The sequence below is a fragment of the Haemaphysalis longicornis genome, unplaced genomic scaffold (assembly GCF_048455015.1).
Source record: "Haemaphysalis longicornis isolate Haplotype H1 unplaced genomic scaffold, Haemaphysalis longicornis Haplotype H1 scaffold_3, whole genome shotgun sequence".
Lineage (NCBI taxonomy): Eukaryota > Metazoa > Arthropoda > Arachnida > Ixodida > Ixodidae > Haemaphysalis > Haemaphysalis longicornis.
Genome location: NW_027526335.1, coordinates 57,566,345 through 57,579,826, shown reverse-complemented (window position 1 = coordinate 57,579,826; position 13,482 = coordinate 57,566,345). Strand labels below are relative to the sequence as shown.

General features: G+C 49.8%; 1 long non-coding RNA gene across 1 annotated transcript in view; it reads left to right on the top strand.

Annotated features, from left to right (window-relative positions):
• Positions 1–7,850, top strand: part of LOC144174482 (uncharacterized) — a 188,792-nt gene extending 180,942 nt beyond the window's left edge. The window contains exon 3 of the long non-coding RNA XR_013323483.1: positions 7,714–7,850. This is a non-coding gene — a long non-coding RNA (uncharacterized LOC144174482). The remainder of the gene's footprint in view (positions 1–7,713) is intronic.
• The last annotated feature ends 5,632 nt before the right edge of the window (positions 7,851–13,482 follow it).

The following is a 13,482-nucleotide window of genomic DNA, read 5'->3' as shown; positions in this document are numbered from 1 at the left end:
CTTGCTGCTGCTGCTGCAGCTGAGACGGCGGAGGAGGCGGAACGCCAATTACCAAACCGAGCGACACGCCCGGTCTGGTCGAGGTTTTCTGCAGCCCGCTCTGCCTTCTAGAACTCTGTCACGGGCTAGGCATAGGTGCCTAACTGAGCAAAGCTGAATACTCTGTAGACATATTCGCAAGAATCAGAAGCTCATTCAAAGTGGCACTTAAAGCAATGGGTGTTTTTAACAGCGAAGCTGTTTAGCAAATCGTAATTTTTCGTGTCCGCAGTTAAAAATTACAAAAATTTCAGGAGTGCGCGCACGTGAGCGCGGGCCTCGCTGCGACCACCCGGCCGTTAAAAGAACCAAGAAAATGCCGAGCGCTCGTGTGTGCGTGCCTCACGGCGACCACCCAGCGTCCCCTGCGCACATTTGTCAAGCCAAGCATACCCACTTTGGGAGATTGGACAAGATTGCCCCTCCCCCCTTCCCCCTTCCTTCCCCCCCCCCCAAAAAAAAAAAAAAAAAAAAACTCCAGCGTTCGCCGTAATCGTGGAAACACTTCCTCGGAAAGAGAAAGACACGTCATAGCGTATTCCCCTCCAAGGTGATGTCCAATGATTATCACTTCCAAAAAAATGAAAGAAGCTCACACGTATAGCAACAATGCTGGAGCAAACGTTGTTGCGGCAGCGAAGAAGCAAATAGGCTGCAATCGTGGACACAAATCTTCGTGATGGTCGTGAAGGTTGCGTACAGCTTCGCTACTTTCAGGCCTGACGCGTTAGTGTGAGCTTCCTTCTTTTTTTTTTTTTTTTTTTCAAGATCGTAAATAGGAGAGACACGGACTAGGCTGAATGCGATTGCCGATTGCTTCTAGTAGCATCTTGCCGCACTTAAAAGTGAGCTTAATGCTAGCCCCGTCTGGATACGCTACGACAGAATTATATTTAGTTCTGTTTTTTAAGCTCGGAGCGCGCGACGTTTGCGCCTGCCTAAAGAGAAACCGAATCGCGGCTGAAGGAAGAATGGAAACTGTGACGCTGGAATTCCCATCCGGGTATCTTCGACGCACACAGCCGTTGCGTGTCACATTTCAGGGTTAAGCGAAGGTGTATTCTGATGTCCCAATTAGCTCAAATGGGTCGGGCGTACAAAGACAAAATACGCTTTGCGGCAACGCCAACTTTCTCAAAATGCTCGTCACTTCCCATCTAATGCATGCGTACCTTAGAAAGCATCATACTGCAGTTGGCAGCTGTGATGAATTTATCATTACGCCGACTTTCAGTTACTTATCATATTTAGTCATTTCACTGTGGACTTGTAAGCAACTGGTAATTCTAGTTTGCCGTCGATGCTTCCCTGGGAGGAGTTTGGTTAGATAAAACGACTGTATCTTGTATTTTATCCGAACTACCCCGAAACAAATGACATAACATTTGACTGCTTAAGTAACTGAATATTCGGGGGAAGTTTCACTGCAACGGGCATCATGGTTAAGAATCAGTCGTAATTGTAATGCAGATAACATTAAGCGGCCGAACCGTGAAACAGAAAGCACCACATTTGTCTGCCGGGATAAAGCTGTAGCCCTTGAAGCCCCATTGAGCTGATAAATTGACAAGGATACTAAATCGCAAATTACAAACAATCGTATTTAGTTTTCTGCACTCGTTCGGACTGCGCCCCGGGCAATTGGGTTTTGGGTCGCACAGTCGTCTGGCTTCGCGGTCCAGCCACATGTGCACCGTGGATTTTGGTTTGCATTCAGTCCCTTTGGCGATCCCCTACAGCTAGGCTTCCTTGCGTGCCACTGGATTGTTCCGTGTACAAAAAAGAACACCAAAGCCCACCATTGAAATTAATTTTGTTTTACGTTAAACCCCATCATGTTCTTGGTGAAGTGGGCTTTCTTTCTTTCTTTCAATACAAGCCGTGGTGCAGTGAAGCATTATTTACGGAAAGTTAGCGCTGTGACTGGAGATGGGCGTACAGCGGCTTCCGCTGAGAGAGAGAGAGAGAGAGAGAGAGAGAGAGAGAGAGAGGCGGTAGAATTGTGGAATACTGTGTTTCACCATATTCTTCGGCGCTCTAGCAAGTCGTAACGGCTTACGAAGCAATGTCCTTTTGACTTCCTTCCTACGTCTCCCTAAGATTTTGTGTGTATTACCAGAGTCCTTCAATGCTTTTCTGGTCACGAAACTTCTCCGTAACGCTATGGGAGAGCTTCATATGGGGACCAACGCTCCCGCGCGGTGGCGCTACGAGTCTGGTGAAGGCGGCTTGGACGGCGGCGGCCGTATTTGCCGTGCGTTGGAGCGCGAGCTTGCTGGTGTTTGTTGTGTGATATAGCTTTCTAAACTCATCACGATGGGCAAACTATGTGAACTACCATGCCTCTGACGTGCTGTGTACCTGGTTGCCGCTCTGGCTATCGGAATACAACGGAAAAGGATTCGTTGTTGTGCCTCCCAAGCGACCGCGAACAACACGACAGGTGGAAGCGAGCCATTCCACGACAGGAGACGGACGCTTTCAGCTTCGAGTGGAAGGCCGTTCGTGTGTTCGGGAAATATTTCGACCCCACGGACATTATTCGAGCCGATGAGTTCAAAATAAGTGGACAACCTGTGCTTCTGCAGCGAGAAGCTCAAGCTCCGCGTTGCCCCGGATATTTGAAAACCTGCCGGCGTATCTTACAAAGCCCAAGCCACGATCGCGCTCACAACGAGAAAATCCGTCTGCTAAACGTCGTCGCGTTTCGTCGCCGCACAAAGATCGGACTGCAGCTACTGTGATTTTGGTTATCCAACCAGATATTTTTAATTTGGAAAGCGGAGCATGGCTATCTTTGCCTGCATATATATTTTTTTTACTTGCCCGCCGCGCTTGCCCAGGGGCTAAGGCATTGTGCTGATATTATGCCCGAGGACGCGGGTTCCCAGCCGCTTTTCTGATGGAGGTGAAAAGAGAAAATGCTTGTGTGTTCGAGATTTCGGCGCAAGTTAAATATACCTGAGTGGTTAAAATTAATCCGGAGCACTACACTACGGCGCGCGCCCCATTGCCTGTGTAGCGTCGGCACGTTAAACATCATAATCAATCAATCAATGTTTTTTTAACTTACCGTTTGGGTGGGAGGGGTGTGACAGGCACTGAGCGGGCGAGTTTTTATCTGTTGACACCCTATGCCTATGAGAACAGCCGAGAAAGTAGCTCAAAACTAGCATTTACTCGTATACCCTGGCCCCTCCGCGCGCCCATTATTCTGGTTCCATTTCGTGAGCGTTTTTTTCCCTGCTGTCCACGCTAACTTTCCGAATCTCGATTATAGTTTTACATTATTAGCGCGCTATAAAATAGCGCAAACACAGCGCTAACCCAACGTGCTGTACGTTTTCACACCTATTTGCTCAGCGCAGCATGTCGCGCCCAGGGGTAAATACAGATTTAATTCTGGCGCTAGTTCACTCAAATCATGCAGGCGGCTGCAAAGGCTACTCAAAAATTGAAAACGCCAGATGACCGCCTTCTCGAAGCGAGAATATAGCGGTGCTTGCCGGAATGAACTCACACTGCAACATATGCGCCTCAGTAACACCCGTGGTCTTGCCTCAGTTTCACAGCTGAGCTACGGGACAACAAATGACTCAAAAAACAACTGACTGACTCAAAAGCTGACTCAAAAACTTCGCTCGCATTTTTACTGGTGGAAATGAAGAGCAGATGAAAGTAGGCGCGTTGCCGACGGAGAGATAGCCGGCCCGCAAGCGTCGTCGCCCGCCGGCGAAGCCTTCACGTTAACAGGGGCGATCCTAGCGGCAGCTTTTGTCCCTGAATGAAACTTCGGCCGGAGTTTCGTGACCAGAAAAGCATTGAAGGACTCTATACCAAGTGGCGGGTTTAGTGCCGTGACTTAAATGAAATAGAGCCCGCGCTCAGTACACCTCTGCGCTAATGGCTTTCTGCCATACTGTGAGAACGACAGGTATTCGCCCTTCCGAAAAAAAAAGAAGGGAAAGGAAGGAAAGATGACTGACGCATGCCGGAATCACGTATACGTGTTGTAGCTCACCAGCTGCTGTAGCGGGCGCGTGCTTCGAGCGCGTGTGGCTGAAAGGTGCGGCTTCCCAGCAAGGGGTTGCGCCGAACGACGGCATTAGCATCTCCCATTTCACGCACGGAGGCGCTCGCATTGTCCCCAGCCTTACTCTTTTCAACAGCTGCTGGAGGCGCGTGCACAACTGGCCTCTGCGCTCAAGCGAGTGGCCTCTTCTTGGTTCTGGACCCTGCAGCCGTCTCCGATTCAGGTATATACACGCGGGCGTGAAGATGTCCTCGAGTGCGGGGACAGCGACGGCAGCGGCCGGTTCCCCTTTCACTTTCCTTTCGGTCCGACCTTGAATCCCTTTGCATCTGTATACCAGGATTTCATCCAGGTCTCAAGAAAGGGTCCAGAGGCTGCTCGCGAAAGACGCATTGTCCTTAGGTGCACCCAACGGAGCCGTGGTTCTACTGACGGCCGCTGACTGACTCGGGGCGCAGCATTGGGTACGGGCTCCCTTCCCTAGAGGAGGCGGCGGGGCTTTGTGCGCAGGGTTTTCCACTGCCCAAGTACGGTGGGACTGTCCGGTCGAACCCACTGCTCGCGGGGGAACAATGGCCGCCCCCGGCCCGTTGTCCGGCTTTGGCGGCGATAACACATTTTGACGCGAGCATTGTTGACCCCCTCCCTAACCCTTTCGGCAAGGTGTCCACGCCTCGTGGGTTCGCCTGACGCGTGCCCACCGGACCGGGTCACGTCCCGCAAGCTGGACAAATATATACGGCCCTGCTCTGGTCACTCTCACTGCGTACGGCGCGCCAGTCCGTAGAAGCCCCCGGCTGACCGGACCTCTATGCGGGCCGCCGCTACCCTCGTTTGCTGTATACACGAGCGGCGTTGTTCCCTGCCCATGGCTCTCGTCACACGCGCTCGCGGGGTCCCAGCGTACGCTAGGCTGAGCCGTGCACGCACTGTTGGGCGTTGAGCCGCCTTTCTGGGCCTGAAAGGGTTGAGCCTGGGTGCGGCCTCGGATTTATTTGTCGGTGAAATGAGCCGTGTGACAGACACGCGGCGGAGCAAAGTTAATTTCATTTTGAGGGCACCGGGCAATGAATGGCTTCGGTTGACCCCTTTAGAAGCGCCGCCTTTAGTAAAAGGTACGGAACCTGAGGTCACGAAACCGCGCAGAAAAGAGGAGAGAGTTATGGCCGGGAGCTGGTAGCGATGTTTGCAAGTTCCACGCACTGGAATAAATTTTTCGTGAACGCACCTTTCAGCCAAGCAGCGTGTGATTTGTTTAACAACAGTTCTGCTCGATAATCACGTGCTGAAATCATGGCAGTTAATATCAAACGCGCTCAGGCCAGTGACCTCAAGGATGGCGTCCTGATTTATACGAAGATAGAAGTCGCCAGCTGACATTTTGTTTACCGATGCTTCGCGCAGGAGCACTGTGCATCCGGAACTGTAATCAAGCAAATCAGCGCTTCTAATGGGTTGGGTTCCGTGAACACGTGCAGATTCCGAATAAACTGAATCTCTTCACGAGAGGCGAATTGAGGTTACATTTAGCTCTACCGTAATGCCTTGTTTTGCAACCTCGCTCTTTTATCAGACGTGCAGCCTGGTCATTATTCCCAGCGCGATGACCGCGGCATGAGGGGCAGCTGCCGTCATTGGTCTGACACAGATTCAACGAGGAGCATCGCAATGGCCGACTTTGGTGCAGTTGGCCCCGTCCAGAGGGCGGAATAACCGGGCGCGTCCTTCCGATCTTGGGGCAGGTGGCAGGTTCGTCAAGGAAGCACGCATTCGCGATACTTATCGAAATCGCCGCTGCCCAAGCGGGCTCCCGGCCCTTTAATACAGCTGGATTCTGGACCATGCACCTGGAGGACGAGAAGCACATATATTCGATGGCCACGCTACGAATCAATCAATCCTGTTGGGCGGACTTCGTATATGCCGGATACGAGGGGTTTTGTGGGTAAAGAATTTTGAATGAATGAAAACAAAATGCGCATGAGTGAACGCCTCGAAAGGAGGATTCGTAAGACTTTGTGTCGTTTTAACTAATTTTTTTTTGTAAATTCTACGCACTGAGGTATCTCTGAACAAAAAACTGCATCAAGTCTTGGTAGATAACAAGACGTGTCCTTATTGTTGAGGAGGGTAAGCGTCTGCTCCTCGCTTTCTTAGAAGTTGGTACAAGTTGGGCGACAGCACCACATAAAAAGACAGTGCAGGCAATGAACTAGCGAATGTGACGACTTGAGCCTTTCAATTTGCAATCGTTTAGTGTCACTGCTTAGTTCGACTTTTTTTTTTTTTTTTTTCTGGTTGGACAGTATCCCGCCCCTAAAACCGGTGTCATTGCTTGGTACGTCGCTACATTTGTGAGAAGTAGCCCAGCAAATGTCTTGCAACACAGGTTCATAATAGCGCAACATCCAATTTTAGTCGCGGATTCGATTATCTGTCGTGGCGCAGTTGCTCCTGATGGAGGCTCAAACGTAAAAACACCTGTCTGTGCGGTACTACGTACTACGTTGTACCTCGTCGCTCCGCAATGGATTGTATAGCATCGCCCTCGCCATTAAACAACTTCTAATTAATAAAGTTCTCTCTCTCTCTCTCTCTCTCTCTCTCTCTCTCTCTCTCTCTCTCTCTCTCTCTCTCTCTCTCTCTCTCTCTCTCTCTCTCTCTCTCTCTCTCACTCACTCACTCACGCACGCACGCGCGCACACGCACGCGCGCACACGCACGCACGCACACGCACGCGCACACGCACACGCACACACACACACACACACACACACACACACACACACACACACACACACACACACACACACACACACACACACACACACACACACACACACACACACACATAGTCTTCGTAGCCCCGACTCAGCATCGGCGCGTTAAACCGTAAATTTAGTCCAAAGCCTTATTGGACAGATTTTACTAATAAACGTCGAAGCTTTTTTTAAGTACCAAGGCTTTCATTTTGGCACGAAATTGTAAAAATAAGAATGACTTGTGAACTCGGCTACATGGCATGTTCACGAGAAAGTAGCTTCTTATATTCAAGTAGGTCTACGTGTACGCTCGCTTTTAGACTGTTTTAGCGTTAACCCCGTCGAGTGACAGCGAAGAGTGATTTAGGCCAATGGCTGTAGACTCACTACATCCGCAAGCAATGCCCAGCCAGGAAAGAAAAGCCGAAGCGAAAGGCTCAAAGGCTCAAAGACTCTCACTTGTTCCTCTCGCGTGCACTGTATTTTTAAGTGCACTTTTTACGTTTTCTGCCGTTTATAATTCTTATAGTTCTTTTTTCGTGTGTGCATTTGTGTTCATGGCACGCATACTGTAAAACAGGGGTCGCAGCCTGGGACCCACGGGGCAGTATTATGCGGCCCTCGGCACGACGTTAAAACCCTCATCTCCTATTGTCACTTCCTCTCTAAAAGCCGACGTGGTAGTTTCGACCTAAAATGAGACAGGTGCAAATAAACATCGTTTCCAGTTGGCATTGTCCCCCATATTTACACTTGGCCAGATAATGTCTTCCCTTCCTTCTTTGCACAGGCTTTGTACATTACTCCAGTTTTGTACGTTAATGTCGATTCGCCTATTTTGTTTTTCTCTTTGCCTGCACCCCTCATCCCATCTCCCAGATATCTTGTTCGGCCCCCGCCGTGTCGGCTGCATGGAACTCGCCCCTCCGCCTCAAAAGGTTGCCGACCCCTGCTGTAAAAGATTGTGTGTGACGTTTAATGTATACAAATAAAGGCATCGGAGGGAGGGCGGTGGAGCCGAACGTTGTGCGTGGATGTCGTGACTTCACCTGCGAGTCCATTGCGAACACTGCGTTCATCACGCGAATTCCGAACTCTCGAATCGCGCGCTTTTCGTTCTCCCAGCGGCGGAGCAGCAGACGGTTTCCGTCCCCGAAGGCTGTGTCGCCCCGAGGAGAAAGCGACTGTCCTCTCGCCTAAGGTCGTTCACTCGCTCCCTCCGGGCTGCGAACCCTTGCGTTAGCTAGCTGAGCCACCACCTGCGTTCCTTCCTGCCCCGGAGGCTGACACGCGGGCACGCGATCGAAAGTGCCATGTGCTCCGATTGCCCTCCGTCACGTGCGAACGGTAGCGGGTTCTCAACTTGCCGTATGTCGTTCCGGTGCTTTCGGCAATGCCGGCTGCCTCAAGGGCAATCTTGCCCACAGACATAACCTTTGCGATTGGGCAACCTGCATCGCCAAACTCTCATAAAGCTTGCCACGGAGTAGGTGGAGAAGGAAGAATATACTTTATTTTAAAGCCATAAAGGACTTCGAATGATCAATCTGGGCTGGTCCCTACGTCCGGGGTCCCATTGGTCCTGCAGGCCTCATCTGCTAAGGATATCAGCTGGCGCTGACCCAGCCCTCCGAAATTTCTGCAACTTTTAAGAAACCATTCAAGCAAATTTTATATCGCTTGCGTCTCGATAGCGTCATTGTTAAAGGAGCTGAGAGCTACTGAGCGGAACAAGAGGCGTTCCTTGGGGTGCAGTTGATACCCATGTTGCCTAATTTTCAGATCCAGAGAATTCCCTGCACTATTTGAGCTAGCCAAAACTACATAGGACAGATGCGCAGGATTTGATTCATCAACCGCGAGAAGCGAGGTTTATATGCTATTCAAACCTTCATCGAAGTACCGAAACCAAGTGCCAAAACCATTTTTTTTTTGCTTACTGTCGTAAAAGCCAATTCAACGAGCAGTCCTAACTTAATGAATTTGGGGATTGCTGGTTAAGTACAGATATTCTGCCTTAAACGTACCTGCAGTTTTCTTGCGCTAAATAATGGTGACATACGACCCGTTCCAGCGGTTCGATGAGTATGAGTTTCGAACGGTCCTGTCTGTATAAACCTCTTGTTCAAGTATCCTCTTAACTTTCGAGGAAAATCGAGGGACAAGCTGGTATCTTTTGAAAGCCTCTGTTTGGGTGCATAACGCTGTGTGACTCTGTTTGGATGCGTGACGCCGCTAACACCGTGACGGCGGGCGAGCTACGACGGCAAGCCGGGCCCATAAAGTGATCCGCACTTAAACGATAATGCCTATACTTATTGATCAATTCGACCTACATGCAATGCTGAATGAGCAGCAGGAAACCAATAGATTTGTAATATCTACGCTTTCATTTAGCAATGGACAAGTAGTAATGGTGATATACTAGTAAAGACAAGGACGATGATGATCATCGTAGGTCGCTACCTGGCGGCCAAAGTTTTCCTTATCCGCTGTTCGCTGTTTTTTACTCCATGCTTTCCAATACAGGAGCTGTGGGGAAAGAAACGAGAAGACCAGAGTCCTGCTTCCAAAATGGTGATGGAGTCGACTTAGCGAGGCATCCTCGTCCACCTTTTCCTACTCATGCCCCTGCCTGCGAATCTTTTTTCCCAACAAGAGCTTCTACTATAATTCATTTCAGTTATTTTTCACCCGTATGCACTATGTAAAGCTGATTGCTAATGATGTTTAATTAATCGCTGATGTGCTCCTAGGCTCGAATACGTAAAGTAATTTGTCCTCATTTTTTTTTCTTTTTTCTTATTCAGTGAAGGCGAACGACCAGCAAAGTCGTTCGTGGTTTATTGTTCCACCACAAAACTCCCGCTCAAACCTCACCGTGGCGCCAGGAAAGCGTTCAGCAGGATTGTAGCCCCTCCGCTGTCTTGCGTTTTCCGCGTCAGGGTATTCGGGGTCCTCCCCATATACGGGCATCGCACTTACGCTTGACGTCAGTGACCCGATCATCGTCGGTGGTGTCCTTCCGCCGCATTCGCTCCCACTGACGCCTCTTTTTTACCAGTATTCTTCAGCGCACAATGTGGGAAGGCCAGCTTACAGAAACCAGCTGAGAGCGGTCTCCTAAATTCGGCTTCACACTTTAGCAAAAGTGCATTGCTGAGAATACACATCCTTTGGGGAAATACGCGCCTTCTTTTGTCAAAATATGAAGCGCCGGAGGCGAGCAGATGGAAGCTGAAGGAAGAGGGTGGGCATGCAAGGCGAGAGAAGAACCTGTGCAGTCAACCACGGTACGTGCAGAAAACAACGGTTCCGGAGCTGAGAGAACGAAGGCCGTAACTTGTCCTACGGGCGAGAAACGCCTGCAATTTTTAGAGCTGCACTTAAAGGGGGGGCATACTTGTTATACCATTGGTAGCGAGAAAGACGAGAAAAGGGCCGTAAAAAACGTTGACCGAAAGAAAGTTGCCTATAAGCTCAACTATCGCGCGAGCGGCAGCTAGGGCTTTCACGCTTGCGTTATATTATTTGTCTTCCACCGATATTTTGCAGACGGGTTTGCTAATGATCGTAAGTATAGCACAAAAAAGCTGTCGGGTAGACAATAGATGGTTTGTAGGCGCAAACGTTAACGTGCAAAAAGCATTTCCAGCAGTAACTGGATTTCTATAGAACGCATTTAAAGCTTTATTGTTTTTAAAGCAAGCCTCTTTGTCAAGGGAGGAATGGACTCTTTAAATTTAGAGTGTAGACCGACGCCTGTCACCTTTCACCAATTATGCATACCGTCAGATGTCTGGTAAGTTATCTTGATTTATTAAGAACTAAATTTTGTTTATTAGATCCCTCCTTCACTAAGACACTGAATATAACTGGTATAAAACCGCTGAACGAGCTGGTATAAATGCCTAGAAAGCTAGTTAGGAACAGCGCTAATGTTAAGCTGGGGTTTTGTAGCAAAAGATGCCACGACCCAGCCCCGCGTACAGAGCACAGGGAACTGTATACTCAGTTTGACCCCTTCGCACGAAGCAATTGTTAGCCAAAAGCATCTTGACGCAGAAGATATGCTGGCGCAGATACAAATCGTGCTCATTATCGGGCTTCCTGCCGATGCTCGGCACCGCCGATATCTGACGTGCGGACTGTCTCCGAAGGCGATCGTATCTCTGTGTCCCTCGTGAAGCGAGCACCGCTGCCTCTCCACGTCTCCAACCTCTTCCATCTGTGTACGTGCAGTATAAGCTTATCGGAAGTCGTTCACTTTCCCGATGGCTGCCGGGCTTTGACCCGGCGGATCAACGCCTCTCGGAGCAGAGGTAGCTGGCGCAGGTGAACATAACAGGAGGAGGAGGAGGAGGAGGAGGGGGAGGAGGAGGTGGAGGAAGAGCGCGCGCGTCACAGGGCGGGGTGGCATCGGGGTGGCGTGGTATCGCAATTTAAATCTCCGACTCGCTGGTAAGCGATGAGCAGCCGCAAGAATGCGGTGCAAATGCAGAGGCAGGCTGTCGGCACTGCGGCGTGGAAGTGAGCTGGCCGTTGCTTCGAGGGTATACCACGGGAACACCACTTTCGAAACAAGGTCCTCTAATCCGTTCCTCCACGCGGATTATGATGTTTGATGCAATAATCACGCCACCTTTCTGTGACTTCTGACACTGAGCTCGGAGCGTATACATTGTAAGTAAATATTTCGGTGAAAACGCCACTAGTTCCTCCGTGCGACGAAGACCTTGCTACTTGGGATTGTTTAGGCTGGAGCAGCGGTGGACCGAAGGGAGGGTGGAGAGGGGAGTTGGGAGTAGGACTGCTAAGTTTACAGGGCGCCTCTACTATCTAAGGCATGCACTCCCCCTCCCAGTGCCGCTCCTCCCAAAGGGTCAGTCTGGTTTCACAACGGGGCGGTAAATCGTTTTCGGCTATAGGTTGGAAAGATGAGAGATATGTGCCCGGCACTTTTAGCCCGGCCAGAAAGGGTATTAATATCGGAAAAGCACTTCTGCGACTCCGCGACCTTGGTGTTCTTCCTGGCAGGCCTTGTTTTGCGTCATACTCGCTTATCTGTCCGCGAAGCGGCACAAAACAGGGGCGGAGAAAAATGGCGCATGGCTGTGGGCCGACACGTCCGCTGCGTTCCTCGAAGTTGTTTTGGAAAGTAGCTGCCACTTCTCGGGCTCCCAGTACCCGATAAAGCAGGGCAAGGCTTAAGAGATGCGGAATTAATGTTTATTTCCTTTGGTGTGTCGTTTCCTTCACGTCGTATACGTAGCCGCTAGTGACCCGTGGCATCGCGGACCTTGGGAATTATCGCTAGAATCGGTTCATCGGGGTCACAGGTCATAAAAACAGCGGGAAACTTGGAAAAAACAAACAGCATTATTTGGCCACCTAGTCTTGCCCCCGAAATGCACTCGTCTCTTAATTCTCTTTCTGCTATGTCAGGGCAACGGGAAATCACTATAATTTGGCGAATTGGGAGTGCCCGAAAGCGTAAAAGCTAGTGCATTTGGAGGGGCATATGTCATACTCTCACAGAAGAGGAACGTCCACATACTGTGGCATGCTCCGATATGCGCATTCAGAAGCTATATAGCCAAATTTTTGGATTAATAGGATATATGTAGGGTGAACGTAGCATCCCAAAACAGAGCTCAGTTCTGCGTGTTGGTCGAATAGTGGAACATTTTTGACGTGAAATTGAAACTCAACATTAGATATTGAAGGCTGGAAATTTTAAGGGGTAAGCTTGTTGAGTCATTGGCATGTACCATGTATGAAAAAACTCAGCGCTAAGAAGCGCCGAGAAAGCTGGAGTGAGTGAGAGAGAGAGAGAGAGAGAGAGAGAGAGAGAGAGAGAGAGAGAGAGAGAGAGAGAGAGAGAGAGAGAGAGAGAGAGATTTAATGAACACTGGACATAACTGAGGCAACAAATAAACCTACTTTACATAGACAAAAATATTAAGAAGCTCATTACAAAATTCCCGGTTTTAAATCGCCGTTACTCCATTTAATGCACATCAGAGTGGCATTTTTTTTTGTTGCAGCCGATGACACCAAAGCAAACGGACGTTGCTTAATTCGAAATGTGAGTTCGAAGCAAACGTATTCCTATGAGTTTCCTCTTGACCTTTTACGAGTTTACCTAGCACTTGCACGTTCTAAAAATTACGGGGGATGCCTAGAACTTTCTAAGAATGAAAAGGCGAAAGCCTAGCGGGACCTTCCTTAGATTTGCTGTCGAACTACCTGTTGACCTTTCGCGTTCCCACCGGCGGCGCGAGCCAGTCATGGAGAAAAGAGGGAGGAGGTGAAGACCGAGAGGCCTGGTGGCGAGCTTTGGTGGCTCACGTTCGTCAGGTTCTCCCGTCTGTATAAATAATTTTTTCCCTTTCAGAACCCCGGGCTTTGGGTGCCTTTTTCTTTGTTTTTGTGTGTCAATAAAGTTTATCAACAACAACTTTCGCGTTGTTATCGTCAGAACGCTGCCGCAGCTTCATCCACAGCCGCTTCCCCATGACAGCGGCTTCGAGGAGCGGCATCTCGAGCTGTTCTAGACGCTTGCCCCGTTGCGTACTTTCTCGGTCTTCTACGACCGCAACTATGTCCCGGTGCGTCATCACCCATAGCGATGTCTAATGACGCTCG